Here is a 26,422-nt window from a genome sequence, read left to right on the forward strand (position 1 = left end):
GAAGGAGGTCCATCACCGGTACTTAGCAATATGAATTAACATAAGGCCATTTGCTTGTTCCTCCACCATTCACAGTACATTTCAAAGAGAGATGAATACCAAGATATCCCATATTTACAATTCATTTAAATGCTAGGATGTTCTTTTGAGCTCTGAACTATCAGAATGCAGCATAGACAGGGACTGTTGATTACATTGTCGACCCTACTCATACACCCAAAAACACAAACATTATCTTTCCACATGTCTTTTGAGGGTTATTTATTTTACAGGATGTTTAACCCTTTCTAGCCCTGCGTCACACCTCTACAGGGTCACTCTCCTGACTCACTGCTGCACTTTGAAGTCTTTGAACAAGGAACATCTGGCCATGGGGATCCTGAAGAATATGCTACAGGAAGGTCTTGCCTCTGAGGTCACACAGATGCAAACATCAGCAGAATACACAAGATGCTTTGCACTTTCCTTATTTATCCAAAAAGCTATTTTTGTTCATTAAAACCTAGTTACTAGCTGTATCTCCCCAATAACCTGGAGTGCTTGCTTGGTTAATTTAAGCAAGCAGAGCTTTGACGAAGTAATTTTACTGTCCTTGGGGATCTGCCAGCTTATGCCGGTCTTCACTATTTCAGATGAAATTGAGTTAATTTTCGCTGAAATTGCTTCTTAGCAGACAAACACATTCCCCATCATTGTGAGCTTATGCCACTGCAGCTCTATTATTCTTTAATTTACACACCCCAGCAGCGAGGGATTAATGCCTCAGACATACAAAAGGCTACAGTGTGGAGAGGGGAAGGAGAGGAGAGAGGGAGAGTGGGGCTCTGTGGGGAATAGGTAATGGTGTTTTAGTTTTATAGTCAAAACATTTAAAGTTTGGCATTAACATGAAGTCAACTCCTGTTGTCCTTTCACTCTGGAAATTCAACACCCAAGTTCTCAGGGCAGCAAAATCTGAGCGACTCAGCCACAGCGGAGATTGCATAAGGCCCTTTTTGGATTGATGGGCTAAGAAAGCAATAAACTGCTCTGAATCCAGAAACCAATTGACAGAGAGCCAGGTGGCATCAAGCAGAACTCTATGAAGTGGCTATATCTTTTGACAGCATCTTCCTTGCAAGTCCTGGCTTCAAACAGAAGTCCCATGTGAAGAGGCTGCTGTTGAAGCCCCTGGGGTATGTCTCCAGTGCTCTGATATTAGAGCGATGGGCCATATAAGCACCCAGAGAGATCCTCAATTACTCCTAAAGCAACTCCACATGGACTCAAAGGGTGACTGCAATCGGATATCGTCTGTCTCATGGGTATACGTGCCAATGTCCCACTTGGTTCTCTGGTCAGTATCCCTGTTAAGCTACCAGACATATCTTAGGTAATTATTAATAATAAGTATTACTATTTGTATGACAGTAACACCGAGCAGCCCTGGATGTAAGCAAGGGGCCCTTTGCTCTGGTCGCTGTACAAACACAGAACAAAAAGACAGCCCTTGCCCCAGATTGCATACCATCTAAGTGTAGAACAAGAGACAATCAATGGACAAGACAGGGAAGTACAACGAAGCAATGAGATGATATTGTCTAAACAGACAAGACAGACACAGGGTGGGGGAAGGGTTGTTACACACCTGCAGAGTGAACAATGTGATGGTGGCAAATGTCATGTTAGTTCCATGTATCTTTTTTTTAAGTCCTAATCCAGGCACTGCTGATGACTGGTAAGAACTGTAACTAATGAATACAGAGCAACTACCCTGTTCTTATTTAATTTTTAAAAATGTACAATGTATATCTAAACTATGCAGGTTGTGATCATATCCATCCCCCCACCCTTCAGATGGCTCTGGTCTTCTGAGATCAGTGTTTCTCAAGCTTTTGTAAGTTGGCAACCCCTTATGTGAATTCAAAAATGTTCATGACTTTTTTACGTTTACTATAAAAGTAAGAGTTAAAAAATGCATGAATGGTAACTACGATAAGCCTCCATCATTTATTTGTGTGCACACTTCAAGGTTGAGGGGAGTGGAGGAGCTTCAGATTGTAATAAAATCTCCAGTGGCTCATGCCTGCCCTCTACCCCCGATTGCCTTTCATGATCCCCTTAGGGTCACAACCCACCAACTGGGAAACACTGTCTGAGACTATAAGCACTCCAGGGCAGGGACTATCCCTTTCTTCCTGTGTCTATGGATAGCACCTAGCCCAGTGTGAATATTACCAGACCACCAAGAATAATGTAACTACAATGCTAGTATGCAAGACAACATCATGTGAAAGGCAAACAGTGTATATGGATGGGACGAGGTTGAGGTGAAGGAACTGGCATCAACTGTGTTTTGTCCGGACTACCCCTAGATGGCTGGGAATGAGTTGGCAATGGGAAGGCACCCAATCAGCTTCATGGGGAGGCAGGGTCAAGGAACACAACATGCTACAGTAAAAGCCCCCCACCGCCCCTCTTACAATAGTGTTACTGCGGCTGTGGGGATTACCATTATCTTGCAGAATTCTTTCTTTGAATGTGGGAGAGCAGAATGTGCCAGGGTAGGAAAGGGGAGCAGCCGCACTTGGCCTCTCTCACCACTTGCACTGAGGGGGAGATTCAGCAGTGAAAACATGTGTGCAGAGAGAAGGAAGATAAAATTGGAAAGAAAGAGTGAGAGAGAGAGCGAGAGGAGGGGAGGAGAGAAAACAGAAGAAAAACATTAATAGAAAAACAGTTCCGTTGAGATGAACAGTAAATATTGAAAAGCACGGGGTGCATTCAGCTGCCTGGAACTGGAATCTGACTTACAATGCTGGCTGGTATAAATTTATTCCAGCGTTCCACCTGCAAGTCTACCTGTCTCAAAAACAATTGAGATTCAGCCTAAAAATGTATATTAAACAAGTGGACTATTAGTGCCTGGCAGCACAGGGAAATAAGGGTAATAAGCCAACTGCATGGGAGAGAAGGGATGGGGGCTCAGATGGAGCCTCTGAGAAGAAACCCTTGAAGATATTGGAACCCCAGCCCCATTGTTTGTAATTCTGCTCCTTGGAAGAAGAGTGTGTAAATCTATTCAGCCTCTGGTTTTAGCAGGACACGGTGCATTATGGGCTTGGGGATGGGGGTGAGAGGCCAAAGAACCCACTCTCAGAGCTACCCTGCTGCTGGTTTGTTTGAAGAATGGCCCCGCCTCATTATTTTCACACCCATTAGACATCTCACTCCGGACACAAAGACGTTTGTGCTGTGTTTAAATGAGGCATTTTCGGAGACTACAATTTATTCAAGTCAACATGGTGCTGAGGAAAGGTGCCAGACTGACAGTCCTGGAGGCTGGAGTCCTCTTTTTATCCACAGCACCAGGAGCTGTTCAGGCAAGGAGAGAGCAGGCTTCCCGGACAGAGCCCTGTCAAACCTGCCCGGCAGAGGCCATCTCTGTGGGGGAGAGCAGGGAGCACAGTCTCCATGACTCAGTCAGAGTTTGGCCTTCGAGCCTGCCAATGAGTGGGACAATCACTGATGCTTGTGAGGTGGATACCCATCTACTAGTCATGGGGCTAACCCATCAGCTCATTTCACCAAATAGGCTATCAAGGGTCATTGGGACAACAGCTTCCTATCTCCGTTTCAATGGCTTGAACAAGGGAGCAGGGCCGGCTCTGGCTTTTTTGCCGCCCCAAGCAAAAAAAAAAAAAAAAAAACCTGTGGTACGGCTGGCGCGGCAAAGCAGGAAAAAAAACAAACCTGCAGGGCGGCCAGAGCCAGGGTGCAGGGGGACTCCCTGCGCTGCAGACGTGCCCCGGCTAGCTGGGGGGGGGGAGAGAGCGGGGGGGGGAGAGAGCAGGAGGGCGCCCAGGGCTTCAGCAGGGCGCTCGCCATGCGGCCCCGACCACTGCGCCGCCTGCCGGGAGGGCTCCACGCCGCTCCGGTCGGCGGGGAGGGAAGGACGCGGGCTGCCCTGCTGGGCTTGCTACAGACATGGCACCGGCTGGGGCAGACGGAGTGCACAGCCCGCTCCCAGCAGGGTGCTCCCCTCCTCCGTGCCGCCGCCCCCTACAGGGCGGCCGGATCGGCGAACCAAAAAAAAAAAAAAAAAGCAGCTGTGCCGCCCTAGGATTGGGCAGAATGCCGCCCCGTAGAATCTGCCGCCCCAAGCATGAGCTTGCTCGGCTGGTGCCTGGAGCCGGCCCTGCAAGGGAGATTCCAAGTCTTGCACTTAGGTTGCCTCATTCAAAGCCCAATTCCTAACTAGATGCCTGGGCTGCTTTGGAAACAGGTCACAAAGGTGGGCAAGGCAGTTCCTTCCGCGTGATGGGTATCATCTCATCCCTCCAATGTCCTGGTGCAATTCCCATCAGCTTCCTGGGAAGGCTGTTTCTAAGACTGACTCTCTCGGGCTCCTGGCTTTTAGCCTTATGCATTTTTTTAGAAGCGCTGCCAGTGTGAATAGGGTCTTTACATTTTTTAATCAGTCTGAAAGTAATTGGGGATTTATAATAGGTTTGGTTTGTTTTTTGTCCAGTTGAATTCCAACAGCTTGTCTTATTCCTAGCAAGTGCCACAATCTCTATGGTGATGAAGGAACCTCTACGGGAGGCCCCTGAACCAAAGGGGGAAGCATTGGCTTGTTTTGTTTGTTTTTTCCTTTGAACCTTCTGTTTATTTTGAAATGAAAAGGGCCTAAAGAAATTTAAACCAAGAGCAAAATCCCTATGGAAACAATCCAGCCTGTACTGATAACTTAGTAACCTATAAATAGGGTGACCAGATGTCCCGATTTTATAGTGACAGTCCCGATATTTGGGGCTTTTTCTTATACAGGCTCCTATTACCCCCTCCCCCACCCTCTGTCCCGATTTTTCACACTTGGTCTCTGGTCACCCTACCTATAAAGACCAAGCTTGCTACACTGATTCCTCTGGTAGCCTCTAAGGATTAGGCCCAGGAATCTTTTCAGGTGTCCCTCATGGGCACTTTCATCAGAGCACAGATTTAATCTTGTTTTACTTTGTAACTGCTGCAGAATGGATATACCCCTGAACTTCTTGGCTTTCATGGGAGTCAGAGCCTTAACATGAGAGATGGAATTAAGTTGCACAAATGAGGTCCTGATTTCAAACTCAGTCTCCCAAGTATTGGAGGCATATAGATATGGGGGTTTGGTTCAACCCATTATAAAGAGAGGAGCGAAACACACACACAGCTGGGGTGAAAGGTCCCTTCCAGCGGAGAAGAGGAAGAGCTCAGTTGTAATAAACACTGCTCTACAGCCAAAATGCTTCTGAAATAAATGTAGTCAAACTTTACTAATTCTGGGTCACTGAGAACAAAAATGATGCTTAAAATTGTGATTGGCTCTAGTTTTCAAGATATGCTATTGGGTCAGTATATATGACCCTTGACTTGGGAATGGCGGAGGATAAGTGAGTAATAAAGGGAAGGGATCTCAATTTAAACCAGAAATGACTAAAATACATCTTTGACTGGATCTATGAATAAATCTATGACTGGGTTTGGACAGTACTTGCTTTTTAGGCAAAACAATGAATGATGCAATCTGAAGCTGGTATTGCGTCATACATGATATGAATTGCATCATGTTATTCCTAGAAGTCATGGATGATGCAATCATAACGAAGCTTACATCACTCTACTGAACAAATTGCCCTATATCAGCTCTAGAAATCATACAGTGGCGTGCTCTCTTATTTGTCAGTGTTTGATTTTGCAAGGGACACATTTCTGTTTAGCCAAAGTGAGCAGAGATGCCTCGTACTTGTGTGAGCAGTGCAGATAACTTCTGCTATGTTTGTGGTGAAGTGACTTTTGCATCACAAAAGCGCAGTATAACCACTATGGTTAAGAAAGCCTATCACCTTTATTTTGGCTGCAAAATTGGAGATCAGGACAAGAGGTGGGCCCCACACATATGCTGCAACACTTGTGCAACAAATCTTCGCCAGTGGTTGAACAGGAAAAGGAAATCTATGCCTTTTGCAGTGCCAATGATTTGGAGAGAGCCAACAGATCATACCAGCAATTGTTACTTCTGCATGGTGCCTCCAGTTGGGAAAGGTGTGTCAAAGAAGAAAAAGTGGACTGTGCATTATCCAAACATTCCATCAGCTATACGTCCAGTACCCCACGGAGAAGGACTGCCGGTTCCTGATGCACCAGAATCATTCTCACTTGCGTCAGACAAGGAAGAGGAAGAGGATGAAACTTCTGGTCCTGAACCATCAATGTCACAGGACCCACATTTTCTCCCATCCTCCTCCTCTGAACCATACCTCATATCACAAGGTGAACTGAATGACCTTGTCAAGTATTTGGAACTACCCAAGAGTAAGGCAGAGCTGTTGGGCTCCAGACTACAGCAGTGGAATCTTCTGGCAGGTGATGTTAGGGTTTCCATGTTCCGTGACCGTCAAAAGGATCTTGTCCCATTCTTCTTCATGGAAGGTGATCTTGTAGCCTGCAACAACATCGATGGTGTGATGGCAGCCCTCAACATCGTTCACGAGCCAGATGAGTGGAGACTGTTCATTGATTCATCGAAGACGAGTCTTAAAGCTGTTTTACTGCATAATGGCAATGTTTTGCCATCAATTCCAGTTGGTCATGCAGTCCATAGGAAGGAAACCTATGACAACATGAAACAACTTTTGAGGTGCATAAACTATGACCAACATCAGTGGCAGCTTTGTGGCGATTTGAAGGTTGTTGCTCTCTTGCTTGGTCTGCAGACTGGATACACAAAGTACTGCTGTTTTCTCTGTGAATGGGATAGTCGTGCAAGAGATTTCCACTATATCAAGAAAGATTGGCCACTCCAACAGTCATTGAAGCCTGGGAGGAAAAGTGTTCAGCATCCACCACTTGTTGAATCAAGGAAGATTTTGTTACCACCCTTACACATCAAGCTGGGTCTGATGAAGAACTTTGTCAAGGCCATTGACAAAACACAAGCAGCTTTCAAGTACCTCCGTGGAAAATTTCCAAGGTTAAATGAAGCTAAGATAAAGGAAGGTGTCTTTGTTGGTCCTCAGATTCGTGAACTTCTTCGAGATGATGTATTTGACCATGCACTGCGTGGCAAGGGAAAGACGGCATGGAAAGCCTTCCAGTTAGTGGCAATAAATTTTCTCGGAAACAACAAGGCAGACAACTACAAGTTGGTGGAAAACCTCCTCAAGGCATACAAAAGCCTTGGTTGCAACATGTCACTAAAGATACATTTTTTGCACTCTCATCTAGATTTTTTTTCCACCGAACTGCGGAGCAGTAAGCGACGAGCACGGCGAGCGATTTCACCAGGACATTGCAACAATGGAGAAACGCTATCTGGGCAAATGGAGCCCATCAATGCTTGCAGACTATTGCTGGACAGTGACAAGAGATGCTCCATTTAATGAATACAAGAGACAAGCCAAGAAACGCCGAGTCGACACTGAATAGGACTAAACTATGTACATAATAGTTTTTTGCCTTTTGTTTCATAATAAATTTTATTTATATAACCCTTTGGTTGATTTTTAAAGTGTTCCATAAACAGGACAGGTGAAATATTATCATGTAAAGCAAGCATAAACACATGAAAAGATCTAGGTTTACAATTTATGATTAAAACTCTACTATCTACACAATATACATAGACATAAAATGTAAAAACTTAAATATCTTAGAAACAGTAGCCAATCAGTTGTTTTAATTGTCATATTTGAATTCAGCACATCAAAATACATAATAAATAGCACATTTTATCTCTGAAGCAGACGACTTCTCAAAAATTGTAGACCAGTGAAATATAAAACGGATTCTCCACTGAGGCTGCTAATCAAAGACGGGAACCCAGGTTTCTTGTTGGCTATCCAGCTACCAACCTGTCCTGCCTAGTGTCACCGTGCAGGATTACCTGCTGTCCCACAGTGGGTCTATCAGTCAGGGGATGGAGTGCTAACTCTACTGAAGGGGATGTATTCTAAGTAGGGCTGTCAATTAATCACAGTTAACTCACGCGATTAACTCAAAAAAATTAATTGTGGTTAAAAAATTAATCATGATTAATTGCACTTATAACAATAGAATACCAATTGAAATGTATTAAATATTTTTGGATGTTTACTACATTTTCAAATATATTAATTTGAGTTATAACACAGAATACAAAGTGCACAGTGCTCACTTTATATTATTATTTTTGATTACAAATATATGCCCTGTAAAAATGATAAACAAAACAAATAATATTTTTCAATTCACCTCATACAAGTGCAATCTCTTTATCATGAAAGTGTAACTTACAAATGCAGATTTTATTTTGGTTACATAACTGCATGCAAAAACAAAACAGTGTAAAACTGTAGAGCCTAAAGTCTACTCAGTCCAACTTCTTATTCTGCCAATTGCTAAGACAAACAAGTTTGTTTACATTTACAGGAGATGCTGCTACCTGCTTCTTATTTACAATGTCACCTGAAAGTGAGAACAGGTGTTTGCATGGCACTGTTGTAGCTGGCGTTGCAAGGTATTTATGTGCCAGAGACGCTAAACATTCGTATGCCCCTTCATGCTTCGGCCACCATTCCAGAGGACATGCTTCCACGCTCATGATGCTCGTTAAAAAAAAAAGCGTCAATTAAATTTGTGACTGTACTCCTTTGGGGGAGAATTGTATGTCTCTTGCTCTATTTTACCCGCATTCTGCATATATTTCATGTTATAGCAGTCTCGGATGATGACCCAGCACATGTTCATTTTAAGAACACTTTCACAACAGATTTGACAAAATGCAAAGAAGGTACCGATGTGAGATTTCTAAAAATAGCTACAGCACTCGACCCACGGTTTAAGAATCTGAAGTGCCTTCCAAAATCTGAGAGGGGTGAGGTGTGGAGCATGCTTTCAGAAGACTTAAAAGAGCAACACTCTGATGAGGAAACTACAGAACCCAAACCACCAAAAAAGAAATTAAAAGAGCAACACTCTGATGCGGAAACTACAGAACCCAAACCACCAAAAAAGAAACTCAACCTTCTGCTGGTGGCGTCTGACTCAGATGATGAAAATGAACATGTGTCAGTCCGCACTGCTTTGGATTGTTATCAAGCAGAACCCATCATCAGCATGGAAGCATGTCCTCTGGAATGGTGGTAAAAATCCAAAATTATTTAAAATAAATGGTATTCTACTGTTGTTTAACAGCGCGATTAATTGTAATTCATTTTTTTAATCACTTGACAGCCCGAATTCTGAGCTAGAGTTTTCGGTTCCATCCCATTTCTACTTATTACCATTTGAATGGAATTGTTGCAAGGGATGAAAGCATCCAGGATGTCTGCAGACCAGCATGGTGACTGGGTAGAGTGAGCCATTGGCAAGATTTACACAGAGGCAAAACTTGATATACAAAGTTCAGCTTTAACCACAACCACTCTCTACCCTTCATGCTGGCCTCCCTGTAATACACAAATCTCACCAGCTCTCCTTTGCATCACACAGTGATGTAACCAACAGCTCCCTCTCTGACTGCTTGGTCGCGCCCAGGACCTAGGGAAACCCTGGGTGATGACAGTAGATAGCACCGGCTGGGTTAGTCAGAGAGGGAGCTAGAAACTCCGGGGAAACCAAAGGATCTGTGTACAGCAGCCTTAATAAAGAATCTTCTTTATAATAATTACAGCTGAGGCCTGCCTGTTTGTGGGCATGAGGGGCATTCCCCCACACAAATCCCATCTTTCCCGCAGGGAGAGACCCAAAGCCTCTGTTCAACACACTATGAGACAGAAAAGGAAAGTCTAGCATGGTTCGAGCAGACCTCCTGCTGCGTGCTGCTCCTGTATAAAGCCTGAGGCTGCCTCAGTCCCAAGACATCTGTAATAGACAAGAGCCCCACCAAAACGTGATTGGACCTGATTTCCCTGTGTGCCTGTGCCGACGGAGACTGTACACAAGCCCTGGTGAATGGTAGATCTGCAAAGTCATTGGTGTTTGTCCACTCACTAGGTCCTGAAGGCGATCTGACTAAATGTTCTGTCATTGGCGATCTTATCGTACCACTGAAGCTTCTGGCGACCGCGTGATCACAGACTGCAGCAGCATTACTTGGTAAACACTCTTGTAATTTCTTGCTCTTGCATCCTAAAACGTCTCTGCCAAGAAAGCTGACGAGACCAAACCAGGGGTTGAGATGGACTAGGAGTTTGTGGGGCCCTGAGCCAAAGCAAGTGGGGGCCCTCCCCACCCCTTCCACCTGCAGTCCCCCCCAGCCCCTTCCCCAGAGCTTCTGCCAGGGAAATGGGGTCAGGGTGCAAGGGCTTCCCCCACTCCCTGGCAGGAGCACCAGGCAGGCAGAGCGGGGAAAGCCCCCGTGTCCCAACCCCGCTTCCTGGCAGGAGCGCCAGGTAGAGCAGGTCGGGGTACAGAGGCACCCATTTTTCTGGGGATCCCCCAATTGGCCAAGGCCCCTGGGCACGGGCCCGTTGGCCCAGTGGCTAATCTGTCACTGGAGCTGATGGAGGGTTTGGCTACAAATGTCCTCACTGCTGATCTCCTAGGCGCTGGAGTAATACAAATAATAACAGGAAACACTGTCCCAAAGGGAAAAATGCTCCTCCCCTTAAGGCTGAGAAGGGTCACTCCCTATGGCCCATTCACTTGTTGGCCTCTCTGCTGGCAATACCACAAGGGCTCCATCAGTGCTGGATGAGATGGTTTTAATATAGAACTCTTGTCCAGTGGGAACTAGATTGAGGGGGAGATCTTCAGGGCACAAATGGCAGCTCCGTGTCTATCTGCCACCGAAAGGCAATGGGAGTTCAGTGTCCTCCTGCCATTTGTTTCTTTGAAGGAGTCTCCAGGCATGCAGATCTTTGTACAGAGGACAACAAGCAGCTAATGATAACTTGGTGACACTATGAAGCTAACTTGGACTGCACCTGCAACCTAGATTTGAAAGGTTTGTGTTGTGCGCACCTGCAGGCATGGAGCATGCACTCTTTTCTATTTGGATGGAGAGGAAGGCTGGTTCAATGCTTAGGGCACTAGCCAACCTGGGTTCAATACCCTGCTCTGCCACAGACTCCCTGTGTGACCTTGGGCAAATCACGTAACCCTTCTGTGCCTCCGTGCCTCATCTGTGAAATGGGGATAATAACACAGCTTTATAGCCCAGGGGCGTTGTGAGGAGAAATACATTAAAGATTGTGAGGTCTTCAGATACTACAGTCATGGAGGCCGTAGAAGTACTTAAGACAGATAGATTTGGAAAGTGCTTACCAGTCCTAGCTCTCCTGGAAATTAACAATAATCATAATAACCAACAGGCATAAAACTGGCCATGTACCCATAGAATCCCTGATTTGAGCACACACACAGCGAGCAGCGCTTGGGTGAACAAATTAAGCATGCACAAATGTATACAGACAATTGCCTGTGCCTGACATGGACCATGGCAGCTCCTCTTGGTCTGTGTCATTGCTTCCATGGTAGTCAGGCCTCCTAGCAATGCAGGACTTGCCTGCAAATTAATTCACGCTCAGGCCCCACGTTAGCATTCCCATCTCGGAGCAGCTAAGTCTGCAGACGAAACGAGCGTCACAAGGAAAATGAAAAGCAGTGGAGGCTTTAATCCTGTCAGCACACAGGAGTTTGTCATTGCCTCGCCTGCCCCTGAATTATGCATTGTGGGTTTAAAGCCACTGGCGATATAAAAGGCAGAGGGCGGATTCCGCCCATCTTCCCCTGGGTCTCAAGTCCAGCAATAGGAAAAAACATGGGTGCTGTTCCCCTCCTTCTTGGAGCTCAGATAATCACAGGGAGGAGGGCAGCCGTGCCCTTTCCCAGCACTTCTGCCTGGGAGCCATTTAAAGGCACCTGTGACATGACATAAATTAAATGCCATCCACAGGAGCTGGATGCTGGAAAGAGTCCACCAGTGCCAGTGTGGAGGTTCTTCTATAGCTCCCTCCAGCGGCAGTGAGCTAGGAGCATCTCCAACCAAGCAGTGGGGAGGAATTCCTCAACTTGGTGCCAAGTCGGCTGCTTGGGACCCCTCTCCCTAACATCTCAGTGGTACACGCACCGATTGCATCTCACGCTGGTACGGTTCTTTGTGCCCATGCACGCTTGGTGAAGGAGGTTTGTGACTCACCCAGAGGCCTGGGAGCGTCCTGTTTCAGGGCACAAGCTGATCATCTGCAGAGATCTACCCTCGCTGTACAAGTGGAGGCACATTATGGGGGTGAGACTACCCTCCTCAGAAGCCACGGGCACTGCTGGCCATTGCCAGAGACTGGTTGACTATCTGGCTTGCAGCCCAGTCCAGCAGCACACGTCGACTCAGGTGTTGTTTAAAAACAAAATTGAAGCTTTTAAGTGAACTAGACTGAAAATCATTGACAGGGGAGGGGAGAAGGGAGGCAGAGCTGGAGAAGAGAGAGGGGCAAGGCGGAGAGCAGGAACTCTAAAGATGGAAGAGGAGAAAGCGAAGGAGCATCAGAAGAGGAAGGAGCCAAAGATGAAATAAGGATGGGGAGACAGCGAAAAAGAGAGGGGGTGGGGAAATAAGAGAGAGGCAGCAGGGGGTAAAAGAGAAAGTGGGAAATTAATTTAAATGAGTTAGAAAATTCCAGCCAGACAACTTCAGAAAGTCAGCAGCTGAAATGTGGGGCTTCATTAGCACAGACCGATGGAAGATAGAGACATTAAGGAAGGAAATGTGTGACTCACAGGGGAAAATGGGAAAAACAACGCACAACGTGGCAGCTGCTCCGTTTACTTCAATTAAAGAACAGCTCAAAGGGTATGTTAGGGATGGGGGTGGGGGGAACAAAAAACAGATGAAGCAATTGTTACCCTAAAGCTCCTAAATGATCTGACTCAGGAGTCTGAGCACAGCGTTCTTTGTCCTTCACTTCAGAACGTATCTTGCTCTGCAGAGCCCGGCTTGGTGAGGAGAGGCTGGAGTACCAGCAAAGGGGCTCGGCGCTGCTTGATAGGCGTGGAGCAGAGTGGGCAGCCATTAACAGCACAGCTCCTTGGCTTTAAAGAGATCTGCTGCCCCCTGTTATTCCCCAGCATGGCCCTTTAAGGCACTATTACACAGCAAAGAGCGCATCCCGCTGCATCAAAATCACCAGCTGCATCCAATGCCGAATGGTTGCGCTGTAAAAGGGGAAGTGCAGGGCCTCTGGCTGGCAGCAGCTGGTGCATTAATGAAGGGCATCACTAGCAACAGAGCTATGTGGGCCAACTGTGCCAGTTTCACCTGGATATGGGTGCACAAAACAGCAGCGACCCCTTGCACAGATTAATCGCACCACAGCAGTGGGGCAGCTAATGATCTAAAACACCCTGATCCTGTCGCCTGGATTCAGCCTGGTTGCTGACTCAGGGCTGCAGGATCAGACCCTACAGCATTACCCTTAGCTGCAGTTCGGATAATGCAAACTGTCACCGAACGTCTGACTGTTCCTCCCTTTCGCCTTGTTACCACAAGGACTGCCAGCCTTCCCCTGAGGCAGGAGTGGAACATGCTCACCCCCTTGGCAGGGTGTGTGGATAGCCAGTGAACTCACTGAGCTCTGCTCTGGGCTCAGTGCTTCTCTCCAGGAAAACCAGCTGACGTTAATTTGAGCCAAAGTCCTTTATTATTGCAGCTGCACAGCTAGACTGGACGCAGCATTGAAGAATGTGCTGTAGGGCACATTTCTAGGCTGGACAAGTAATACACGGGAAAATGAACCAGATGTCTTGATCGAGCTTTTCCATCTTTAATTTCTCAGAGTGTGTCAACTCGGGCTGAATGAATTATTCACACCTGTGGCTCTGAAGACCCACTCGAGCTGTTCCCTAGTCTAGCAGAGTACAATTGCAACAACTGCAGTCCAAACAGCATTTCTTTGACAGCAAATGAAAGGGAATCAATCTTTAATCGGGTTGTTAATGTCCTCGCTGGATCACTGACAAAGCTGAAAAGGTGCTGACACTCTCCGATTGAGATGTAGGTGGACAGAAATCAGGATGACAGTCAGTTTCTCATCATAGTCAGGAAGTTTTGACATAGAACTGGGCATAATCACACCTGTCTAGAATTGCCTTTTAGAAAAACTGGAGGTCTCACAGGGACATGATGATGGGCTATGGAGCCGTCTGCCTGCACGTTGCCAATTTGGATCCGGCACAGTTTAATCACTGGTGGCCATATGTTGTTACCCTCTGCTGAGTGCTCATTGACCTGTGGGAGTTTGGTGGTCTAAACAAGCGCTATTTAACAACAAAAGAGGGGGGGGGGCAGGTTAGTGAAAATTTTCATGAACATTTTGTCCTCTTTTTCATTAGAATTTGGAATTTTGATTAAAAAGGCATCAAATTTTCACCTAGCCCTAGTCTCAGCCCAGTTCCCCGGAGATGAGGGTCAACAGCCTAGGAAGCTACGACTGCCACAGTTCTCAACCCTATTAGGATCCGAAAAGAGACATGAAGGGTTGAATGGACCTTGAAGGCTTCCTCTTCTCCCTAAAGACGGTCCTTGCAGAACAGAGTTGAGACCAATAGAGAGGAGCAACAGGTGGAAGTTTGCACTGCAAACCCCCATGTTGTGCTTGACTTTTGGACAGAGAGAAGACTTTGGTCTCCAGGCCTTTCAGTCTGGCACCTTTCACCAGGACTAAATGCAGTAAAGGTTGGTGTGGGAAATAGAGATACCCATGTGTAACCTGCACAAACCCATTGTGGGTTCTTGTCTCCTTGTCCTAGCTGGACCATATAAGAAGTCTACCAGTTTGCTTCTACTGCCTGAGTAAGAGGCTTAGTACCTTAGCTACATCAACAGAGGCTCAGTCTTTCAAATGTGGAGGTCCCAAATTCAATGCCTGCTGATGCCCCATTTAGGGAACCCTCACACATATGTTTAAAATATCAGAAAAGTTTGGGTTGGGAGAATCTTCATTCTAATTTTATCTGAGCCAGTTCTTCTGTCCCTTTTCCTAGTAGACTCTTTCTAGGCCATGGATACCGGGAATCTCCGACCTTTCTGCTAACCAGTTCCATACACAATCACAATACTGGATTTCATCACCAAGTCTCATGGGCCTCAGGATAATTACCTGCCCAAAGCCTCAGATGGAGCACCCAGATACAAGCAAGCTCCCAAACTTCTGACATTTATCACTCTAAAGAGCAACCAGTGGAAAGGCAGTCCCTATCTGATAAGAGGTGTCAGTCAAGATTTCAACGCTGCCTGCTGCGGCATGAAAAGGACACATCACCATGTATCTGCAGAACTAACTGTGGAGAATGTTAAACCTAAACAGCCTGGGAATCAACACAATGGACCCAATCTCCATAATTGATAATGGGGACGCATGAGTCTCTCATTTGAACTTTAGTGACACATATACCAGAGACAACCACCGGGGAAAGAGAGGCTTTTCTTGCAGGCTTCTGAGATGGGCTGCATTTAAAGCATTCAGCTCTAGCTAGCTGAATATTCAGCTTGAGACCATATCTTCATCTCTACACAATCAAACATTGCCTCAGTCTGAGCCTAGTTGTTAAATTCAGGATACATTAAAGGGCATGTGAATGTGTTTATTAGGAACACAATGTTTATGTAGCACTGACATGGGCTAGGTTCAAACTTCAGCTCTTCCTCTGATGTTCTTCACATCGCTCTGAGTTCTGAGACTCCACCTCGCTTTGCAGGGGTGTAGGTATGTTTTTGGCAAAAGACTGCGCTTTTCCCAGATCTGAACTTGGATCATCGCTTGGGCTCAGATCATGGAAGATTTTTGGTGACTATGCTGCAGGACTTCATGGAGCGTTGGGGATCCCTAAACACCACGTGGAGCACAGGAGACCTCAGCAACATTTTGGACAGTGGAAGAGACGGAATTGAAAGGCCATCAGAACAGCCTTTCGTTGGCAGTGTACAAATACTGGCTTTTTAATCTGGATGAAGAATTCAGACAGGATGCCTGCTAATGCTGCCTAAAAAAAAAGGGTTGACCAGTTCAGGCACTCACTGATTGGGACATGGGAGGACAGGGATCAGGCTGACAGCGGGTTTCCTAAAGCTGTAAAGTTTTGACAGAGCATTAGGTATAATCACGCCTGTCAAGAATGACATTCTGTAGGAAGCCCTCGGTTGGAGAGCTAATGGCGGATGGCCCTCATAAACCCTCCGTGTCACTCTGGATTCCCAGAGTCTGCAGGAGACAACTTGACAAGCAGGCAATACCTAACTGGACAGCCTAAGACTTATTTAGCCAGAGCTGTCCTTGAAGGCAGCTTGCTTCTCTTAATCAATAGGAGCCAATAATGCGCTTCTTGAGATCACCACCACTTAAGGGCATAAGAATTGCTGTGCTGGAGCCAGGGCCGGTTCCAGGCACCAGCATAGCAAGCAGGTCCCTGGGGCGGCCAATGAAGAGGGGGGGCGGCACGTCCGGCCATTCGGCGGCAATTCAGCGGAGGGGTCATCACTCCCTCTCGGAGTAAAGGATCTGCCGCCGAATTGCCGCCGATCACGATCGCGGCTTTTTTTTTTTCTTTTTGCTGCTTGGGGTGGCAAAAACGCTAGAGCCGGCCCTGGCTGGAGCAGCCCAACCAGCCATCTAGTCCCCTGTCCTGTGACCTCCAGTAAAGGGTAACATTGCTGAAGTTTTCTGGGTGTTTACGAAATCCAAGTGGGTAAACAAAGACCCTGAGATTTCTGACACATAGGGTTAAAGTCTGTCTGCCTCCTATGTAAGTGAGTTATGGGAGAGTTATGGCTTCTCCCTTCCCAAGCATCCCTGTGTGGGACTTAAGCAGAATGCTGACATTAGCACTAAAGAGGTAGGCAGCTGCTAGCTTGCCTGGGGCCACTTCATGGGCCAGATACTTGACCAGCAGCACACAGAGGACTTAAAACTGTCAGAAGGGATCCCCAGCAGGCAAAAAACTGGGTGTGATGTTTTGGGATTCAACCCAGACCAGCAAGGGGTTGTGTCACCACCTGCCCTGCAACTCTGGGTGACTTCAATGCTTCGCTGCTGTGGCTCACAGCCTTGACACCAGCAGCCACCCGACAAGCATCCAGTTCTTACCCTCGCTTCCACTGCCCAGTTACTTTTTTCAGAGTGACGCCAATACTATCCCAGTCCTGAATTTCCCCCAAATCGTCCGGCAATATGCTGAAGTCCCCAGAACCGAGTTACTGTATTACCCCTCTCAGCCTCAGCAAGTCACTGTGACAACTCCCTGACACACCAGCTTGTCTGTTTGCCTTGCTAGCAAACTCTTCAGGACTCTGCCAGCCCAAACCATGCCTTGCAGGTAACCCACGGTGAACCCCAACTCCCATGTTCCCCAGAGATGTCTCCCTGCAATGTCAGCCCTCTCCTGGAACACTCACAGTTCGTTGCTCCTTTAAAGAGACACTACACTGCAGCTCATTAGTTTAACTGGGGTAAACACACCCTTCTCTTCAAACACAGCACTGAATTGGTTTATAGTAAAAGTAAAACAAGCTTATTAAACAAGATGTCATAGGTTTAAGTGCTACCAAGTACAAGGAGTACAGATAGAAATGGTTGCAAACAAAAGTAAGACTAAAACTTAACTTCAGAAAATTCCAATCTTTGCCTAAGTAGGTTTCTCACTATATTCAGTTCCCACTGACTTCAACCCCCTGGGTTGAAGGATCCACTTTTATCAGATGTACCAGTGATGGATAACTATGGGTTCTCTTATCTTTCTTTTTATAGTTCAGTAAACCTTTGAAATGTATTCTTTGAAAAGTAAGGCTAGACAAAGCTTCTTTTCCCTGCTGGGTCTGGATGCCATGCTGTCTTCTCCCCCACTGGTGATTTTTACAATGCAAATGATCACTTCCTGTAACTTCCCATACCAATGAATAGCCCACTGAATTTAGCCACACCTGGTTTGAGGTTTTGGCCTCCTTTCTTTCGAGAAAACCTGTTTGTCAACTCCCCCAGACATGCCTGGTTTAAACACGTTTTAGTGACATATTTCCAGCATACAAGTATATGTCTTTTGTGGGTTAACCATCCATACGTGGTGCAATAATATTAATGAGCAGCAAGTTGTTAGTTTTTCAGTGATATATTGCATGTCACCTTTGGGTACATATCATGAGAACAGTGTGTTAGGTGTAGTGAGTATGTCTGACTTGACAGCAGTTCCTGACCCTGAGTAGTGAACCACCAACAGGCCTCTGTGTCACAGGTACAAGGTGCAGGGAGCACTCCATGTTGGGCTGGGAATGTGGAAAAGTCAGGGCCTGCTGTAACTTGGGCTGGGGGGGGAAGGATCTGTTTATGCCCTGGTAGCCCCTAGTGCCCACCCTGCAGAGGTGCACCTGGAATCTGGCCCCTAGTATCCAAGGGGTCATAAAGAGGCACCCATTCTCCTGTGTACTTAAGATAATATATGGAGATATACCTATCTCATAGAGCTGGAAGGGCACCCGAAAGGTCATTGAATCTAGCCCCCTGCCTTCACTAGCAAAACCAAGTACTGATTTGCCCTAGATCCCTAAGTGGCCCCCTCAAGGATTGAACTCACAACCCTGGGTTTAGCAGGCCAATGCTCAAACCACTGAGCTATCCCTCCCCCCTTGCTAGCAGGTGCTAGAGGTAATACACAAGCAGGTATAAGGAGCACTATACACTATGGTCCCCACATCGCTCCCTTGAGGCAGTCTGCGTATGTTAGCCCTGCACAGACAGAATAGCTCTGGGCACCTTACTTGGTTGCCACAGCTGTATATGCCTCCTGCTCTACCATTAAACACTCTAGAGAGGAGAAAGGTCAAAATATGGCCCATAGAGTCTAGTCCAGATGTTCTTATCCAGGTAAGGCTCGAATAAGAACCAGGAAACAACTAAATTCAATATAATGGACTAAATCCTACTATCGTCGTTCAGGCAAATGCTCCCTGACTTCAGTGGGAGAAGTGGCCGAGTAAGAACTGAGGACTTCAGGATTTGGCAGAATCCATTTAAAATATTGCAGAATGAACTACTGTGTGCATTTAGCTAGTTTCCATGCATACATGTGCGTATATATATCTGTCTATCTCACATCCTTGCATCCTACCATATGTTTTAAACGTCAGGCGAATGGCCCAGTTTGGAAGCATTTCAAATGGATTTCCCATGGTGTGGCACCTATTTTAAACAGACGCAGTTGCCCCCCAAACAAGTAATAATTATAGAGAAAATGTGTGTTCTTCCGTAAAAGAAATATTATTTTAGTGCAAGGGAGTCTGTCCAAGAAGATTCCCCTGCACTCTGAAATTTGGTTGTTTTTTTAATGTAAACAAAACTCTTCTGCAAAAAAATTATTATACATATATAAAGAAAAGGAAACCAATAAGAGCGGGCGTCTTAGTCAAGTGAAGGGATTTTCCAGTACCACCAATTGTAAAGCATATAGCAAACTGACCATGAACATCCAGAACAGAAGATCGGCAGAACTGTGCTGGAGAGGACAATCCTGCATTGGCTGAGAACCGGGCTTGATGCTCTAGTCTCTATAAAGAGTGTGGTTTGATCTTGTATTAATTCATTACTACAGTGCCGCTCATGAGGTTGTCATCATTATAATACCCCGTGTTTTGTTTCTGAACCGATTATCTGATTGGCATCATTGCTGCTCTGCCATTTTGCTCTTGTCATTATTGGTATTACAGAAGCATCTCTGGGCCCCAGCCAAAATTGAGCTAGGTGCTGCCTATCCACATAGTAATAGAGCGTGCCTGCTTTGAGCAGGTTACAGTCTATAGACAAAGGAGAGATTATTACCCCCATTTCACAGATGTGGAATTGAGGCACAGAGAGGTTAAGTGACATGCCCAAAGTTGCACAGTGTAAAGGGCTTCACTTAGGAAGGAAAAATCAAATGCAACTACAAAATAAGGAATAACAAGGTGGCAGTACTGCTGAAAAGGATCTGGGGGGTTATAGTGGATCACAAATTGAGTATGAGTCAACAATGTGATGCAATTACAAAAAAGGCTAATCTCATTCTGGGGTGTTTTAAAAGGAGAATTGTATGTAAGACACAGGAGGTAAGTGTCCCACTGTATTCAGCACTGGTGAGGCCTCAGCTGGAGTCCTGTGACCAATTCTGGGCACCACACTAGGAAAGATGTGGACAAATTGGAGAGCAATATAAATGATAAAAGATTTCAAAAACTTGACCTCTGAGGAAAGGTTAAAAAACTGGGCATGTTTACTCTTGAGGAAAGAAGACTGAAGGGAAACCTGACACCAGTGTGTTCAGGGTAGTTATAAAAAGGAGTGTGATCAATTGTTCTCCATGTCCACTGAAGGCAGGCCAAGAAGTAGTGGGCTTAATCAGTGGCAAGGGAGATTTAGGTTAGCTATTAGGAAATACTCTCTAACTATAAGGCTAGTTGAGTACTGGAATAGGCAGATGGGAAGTTGTGGAATCCTGATCCTTGGAGGTTTTTAAGAATGGGTTGGAAAAATCCTTGTCAGGGATGGGCTAGGTTTACTTGATCCCACCTCAGTGCAGGGGGTTGGACTTGATGACCTCTCGAGGTCCCTTTTATCCCTACGTTTCTATGATTTTATACTGAAGGGAATCTACCTCCACATACATTATTAGGCTGCAAAGTGGCAGAGAAGCACCTCATCAGTGTAGCAACCTCCATGGAACTTGGAAGGAACTTGAAAGTCAGTCTGTGTGCACATGGCTGGAATGCTAGCTGCAGCACCTCTCTGAGTAGTTCTCTTAATAAAGACCCAGTTTAGTTCTACAAGCATGGAGGCCTCTCATGTTATTACCCAGTATGTTGTACATGAAACAAGCCACAATCACCATCTCCAGCCACCCCTCTTCTCCAGCCTGATCACCCCTAGCAGTTACTCATTTCACCTTGCCATGGAAGCAGCACTCAGAGGGCTCCATTGCATAAGATGGCATGCCCCCTTCCCCAGGCAGTCTCCATGCCTCCTGAGCCTCTCTCTGCAGTTGACCCCACCACTTCTGCTGCAGGCAGGACCCTCTGTGCCCTCAGAGCAGGAGAAAGAGGATTTCCCTCCAACTTCTTATGAGAGACTTGTCCTAGATTGGGCTTCCAGAGCTCCAAACAAGTGCATAATTTATTACTACGCTAAGTTCTCATCACCCAGCAGCAGGCCAAGCTTGTAAAAAAAACACCTCTCTCTAGCATATACAATCCCACCTGCAATTTGAAACTGCAACCCCACTTGGGTGTAGTGTCCTTGAGATCCTCTATAAAGAGCTTTGAGATGAAGCCCCTGATTGGCACACCAAGGTTTGGACGTTGCTAGTCTGCATCAGGTGACTATGCCATATCTCTCCACGTAAAACATTGGCTTAATGTGCAATGTCCCCCTCTTACTGCTGGTCCACACAGAGGAGAAGAACCTTACCAACCAGTATAGTTACTCCTTCGGTTCAAGTTAGAGAGAAATTCCTGTGCTCTTGATGTGGCGGGTTCAAAGCATGCTCACAACGCTAGCGGGAGGAGTGGTGCTACACCAGCCTACCAAGATCAGTTACAGGGAGCAGTCAGTTAATGGGCTAGTCCCACAGACACCTGACATGGAAACTACCTACAGTACGTGGCTATGTAGTCCCTCCCTCAGCCAACACAGGATTGTCCCCTAGAGCATATCCAACAAGGCTTTTCTGTGGCCAGTTGTCTCAAACAATGGAGCTACTAGCACCTCCTTTTGGGAAACCCTTCACCTCTCAGTAGGCCTCACCCTTAGGAACCATTTCCTGACATTTAGCCTAAACAGAATTGTGACAAAGTCAGGGCCGGCTCCAGGCACCAGCTTCTCAAGCAGGTGCTTGGGGCGGCCGCTCCGGAGAGGGGCGGCAGGTCCAGGTATTCGGCGGCAATTCGGCGGACGGTCCCTCACTCCACCTGGGAGTGAAGGACCTCCAGCCGAATTGCCGCCGCAGATCGCGATCGCGGCTTTTTTTAGATTGCGATTGCCGCTTTTTTTTTTTTTTTTTTTTTTTTTTTGGCTGCTTGGGGCGGCCAAAACCCTGGAGCCGGCCCTGGACAAAGTGAAGCAGCAGCCTGGAAAGGGTTAAGGGATCCCTGCCTAGCACACGGCTGGGTGGGGCATATAAGAAAGAGGGGGGTGGGCCCAATGGGCCGAGATGAAGGATATCTTTCCACCTGGGTAGTGGCACCAAGGGAAAAGCCTACGGAAACTGTAACCAGATCAGTTGTGTGATGGCAAACAATACCCTGTGCCCTGAAACAGGGGTCTTTAAAAGACATGGGGTGAGGTGTTTGCTTCCCTTCCTGGAGTGGTGAAACAGCCCACCAGCTTACAAAAATCCTCTCAAGTTTCCAAAGCTCCTTAGCTAAAGCAAGGAGGGATGCAGAGGACTCCAGCCAGCCCTGTACTTGTCACTTGTCACACATTCTAATTGCAAGGGCATTAATACAGTGATGGAGTTCCCACTCTCCTGTGACATTAGTGCAGACATTAGCCGCTCTGGCTGTTCGGCTATCACTCTCCCATGGAAACCCTGTGCTCTGGGAATAGTTCTACCTGACCCTCGTGTGCTAAAGCAGCAGTGTCAGTAACATAGAGCAGCAGCGACATGCTTTCAGCCAATTGTACTTGGAGTTTTTAAGGCCATGTTTTATTTCCTAATTAAACTGAAAGAAAAGGAATTGGATAACAGTCTAGAAGATTTGCAAGCTACATATATTTCAGAAAATGACTCGTGTTCCCACCAGTGTAGCTCATCAGCCCCAGCCCATGCTGCAGAGTGTGGGACTAATAGATTTGTAACAGTGATAGCTAACATAAGGCCGTTCCAGTTACATACTTACTGTGCTTCCTTGACGGCTTTTCCGCAACACTACTGTATTCAAATGCTTTTTATTTAATCATTTCTGCCCACAAATCCTTTGGCACATTGGCCCCCAAAATAATTCATCGAGGCAAGGCCACATGTCTCTCACAGTTATTTATGGCCTTGGAAAACTCAGTGAGACGGGAAGATTTCCACACGAAGCCAGATCTTCGGCGGGCATGAAACAGTGGAGCTCCACTTCAGCTGAGGAGCCAGCCTTGTATCTATAACACGGCAAGAGCCAACGAAAATATAGAATGATTTCTTTATAGTCTCAGTGTCTATTAATGATGATCCATATGGTCCCTTATTACATGAGAGGGGAGGGAAGAATACAGACGACAAATGGCAGTTGGATACAGAGGGTTGGCTCTAAAGCCCACCAAAGTCAGTGGAAACAATCCCATTGATTTCAATGTGCTTTGGATCAGGGCACAGGGCAATGCACAGATCCAAGACATCCTTTATCGGATATAACACTGACATTGAGTTGATTGAAGTCACAACAAAGCTTTTTTTTCCCCCTCCTTTAAACCCCTAACATTGTCACCAAACAGACAAGGGTTCAGTTCTGGCAAACAAGAGCAGAGAACACGCCTGTAGCCTGTGCACTCCGGCTCCCACCAGTTGAGCACCTACCACCCAAAGCAGAGTAGCCCTGGACTCTATGGCGTTGCCTTAATTGACCCCACACTGGAGTTGGCTGGTCTTGAGATGCGATCATCCAGGGGGGCCGCATCAGAGTCCTCAGTACCTGTGCTCGTCTGCGGCAGAAAGCCTCAAAACGTGAAGCCTCTGCTGCAACACCAGCTTCTTGAGTGTTAATGCCCTTCCAGTGACCTGGCAGAGTGCAATGATCAGGCAATCACACATGCATGGAGGTGGCAGGAAGCAGTAGGAGGACAGGACAAGAAGGGTGGCCGTTGTTGCAATGAAGTAAAAGAAAGTGGGTCATGTTTGGTGGCAGTATTCCATTTGGGGATGATGGTTTAGCAGTATGCTTTCCTGTTATAATCTAATTCACCAGTGAGGCTGGGGAGATCCATATCTGCAAAATAAAAGAATACATCCTAAGTAGTCTACAATAGCAATGCCCTGCTCACTCCTAGTTGTACCACCAGGGCCTGAATCCTGAAATGAGATGTGCTAGCTCAGAACCCTCTACCATATGGAGGCCCAGTGATCATTCCTCTCCCATCTTCATGTTTACACCCTTCAAATATTTTTAGACTGTTATCATGTCCCCCACCCCCCACCCCCCCTCACACACACACTTTGTCATCTCTGAGCTACACTTCACTGACTGAGTCTTTCTACATAAATCACTTTCTCCAGCCACATGAGCATTTGGTTGCTCTTCCCCCAACTTCCTCCCATTTGTCGTTAGCTACTGGTAACGTGGTTGATGTCATGACATCACCACAGAGGCCGCTGAACAGCCCAAAATACGGCAGCGGCTGCTGCTTTATGAGTGTCTGTATCTTTCACGCCATTCTCCAGTACTGTTTATGAGGCTGCCCAGTTATCTGATAGTTGCCACCTGGTCTATGTCCCATCTGTACTGGTTAATACTGACCTGATTGTAATTTGGAGCTGGGGGCTTCTTCATGGTAATGGCCAGGAACTTAGTTTTATCCAGATTAATAACCAGAACAATCTACACTGCTTCTTGACCAACCAGCTGCTGCAATTCACCAAACTGAGGGACATCAGAACATCAAGCATGCCATGAAGCTGCAAATCTATAGGACCATGATGATACCAACGTTACTACACAGAAGTAAAACATGGACAATGAGGAGTGCTGAAGAACTCAGGATTTACTTTTTCAATTCTCATTGTCTTCATCAGCTGCTCCACAGCAAGTGGCCGGACAAGTTCAGAAAACAAAACCGGTCAACCTCACCTCAGTCCCTGGAAAAATCATGGAGCAGGTCTTCAAGGAATCCATTTTGAAGCACTTGGAGGAGAGGAAGGTGATCAGGAACAGTCAACATGGATTCACCAATGGCAAGTCATGCCTGACCAACCTGATTGCCTTCTATGATGAGATAACTGGCTCTGTGGATATGAGGAAAGCGGTGGACGTGATATACTTTGACTTTAGCCAGGCTTTTGATACAATCTCCCACAGTATTCTTGCCAGCAAGAGTAAGTATGGATTGGATGAATGGACTATAAGGTGGATAGAGAGCTGGCTAGATCGTCAGGCTCAATGGGTAGTGATCAACGGCTCGATATCTAGTTGGCAGCCGATATCAAGTGGAGTGCCCCAGGAGTCCTTCCTGGAATGGTTTTGTTTAACATCTTCATTAATGATATGGATGATGGGATGGATTGCACCCTCAGCAAGTTTGCAGATGACAATAAACTGGGGGGAGAGGTAGATATGCTGAGGGGTAGGGATAAGGTCCAGAGTGACCTAGACAAATTGTAGGATTGGGCCAAAAGAAATCTGATGAGGTTCAACAAGGACAAGTGCAGAGTCCTGCACTTAGGACGAAAGAATCCCATGCACTGCTACAGGCTGGGGACCGACTGGCTAAGCAGCAGTTCTGCAGAAAAAGATCTGGGGATTACAGTGGACAAGAAGCTGGATATGAGTCAACAATGTACCCTTGTTGCCAAGAAGGTATTATCTCACCCACCTTGTCTCTCTAATCTCCTGGGACCAACATAGCAACAACCGCACTACATATATTATTAGAATGGAAGACCAATGAATTCCAGAGCTGCTACATGACCAGTGATCATGTAGGCACCAAAAGCTTTGGGGGCACGATAAGATTCCAGTGATGGACATAAATTGAATGTCCAGCCAGACCACCTTAAGGATCTATCCAGAGATGGATGTGGGTGGCACTCAATACTGCAAGGAAGCCAGGTCCCTTGGGGTTTGCCAGGATGAAGGCAATGACTGGTAATGTTGTGTCTGGAACTGAATTCAATATTCCAGTTGTAGATGTATCAGAACCTTGTAGACAGGGACGGTTACCTCCCTGCTTCATGATGTGATGCCTGTACAGATGTCGCCTAAAATTGCACTGTTGGTTTTTTGTTGTTGATGATGGGATTTGTTTGTGTTATGGTTTGGTTTTGGAGTCATACCACACTGCAAACAGATATCTATTGTGTTGTCCACTATCACCAGTAGGACTCTTTCAATTTCACCAAATAAAGCAGTTTAAATTTTCCGTCTAAACTGTTTTTCGGTGGGAAATTGGGTTGCTGACTAAATGAGAATTTTGTGGAAATATCTGCTGTCTGCAGAAAATTTTGACTTTTAATTGAAACCCCCCAGATGGAAATGTTTTCAGCCAGACAAAAATCTGTTTTCTACCAAAAAAAATTTGGTTTGGGAGTTTTCAGGTTTTTGACCAAAAGTTGAAAATTTCTGCAAGAGAAAAAAGAACTGTTTTCCAGCTCTAACCCTCGACTCCCAAATTTCTTCTCCTCATGGAGTAGGTCGTGTAGCCTGGATACTGATAAATATGCAGGTGCACATAGAAGGCAGAGCTTATGGCTGGCAGATATCAAACGGCAGTATCCG

This window comes from Chrysemys picta, chromosome 7, assembly GCF_011386835.1.
Source record: "Chrysemys picta bellii isolate R12L10 chromosome 7, ASM1138683v2, whole genome shotgun sequence".
Classification (NCBI taxonomy): Eukaryota; Metazoa; Chordata; order Testudines; family Emydidae; genus Chrysemys; species Chrysemys picta.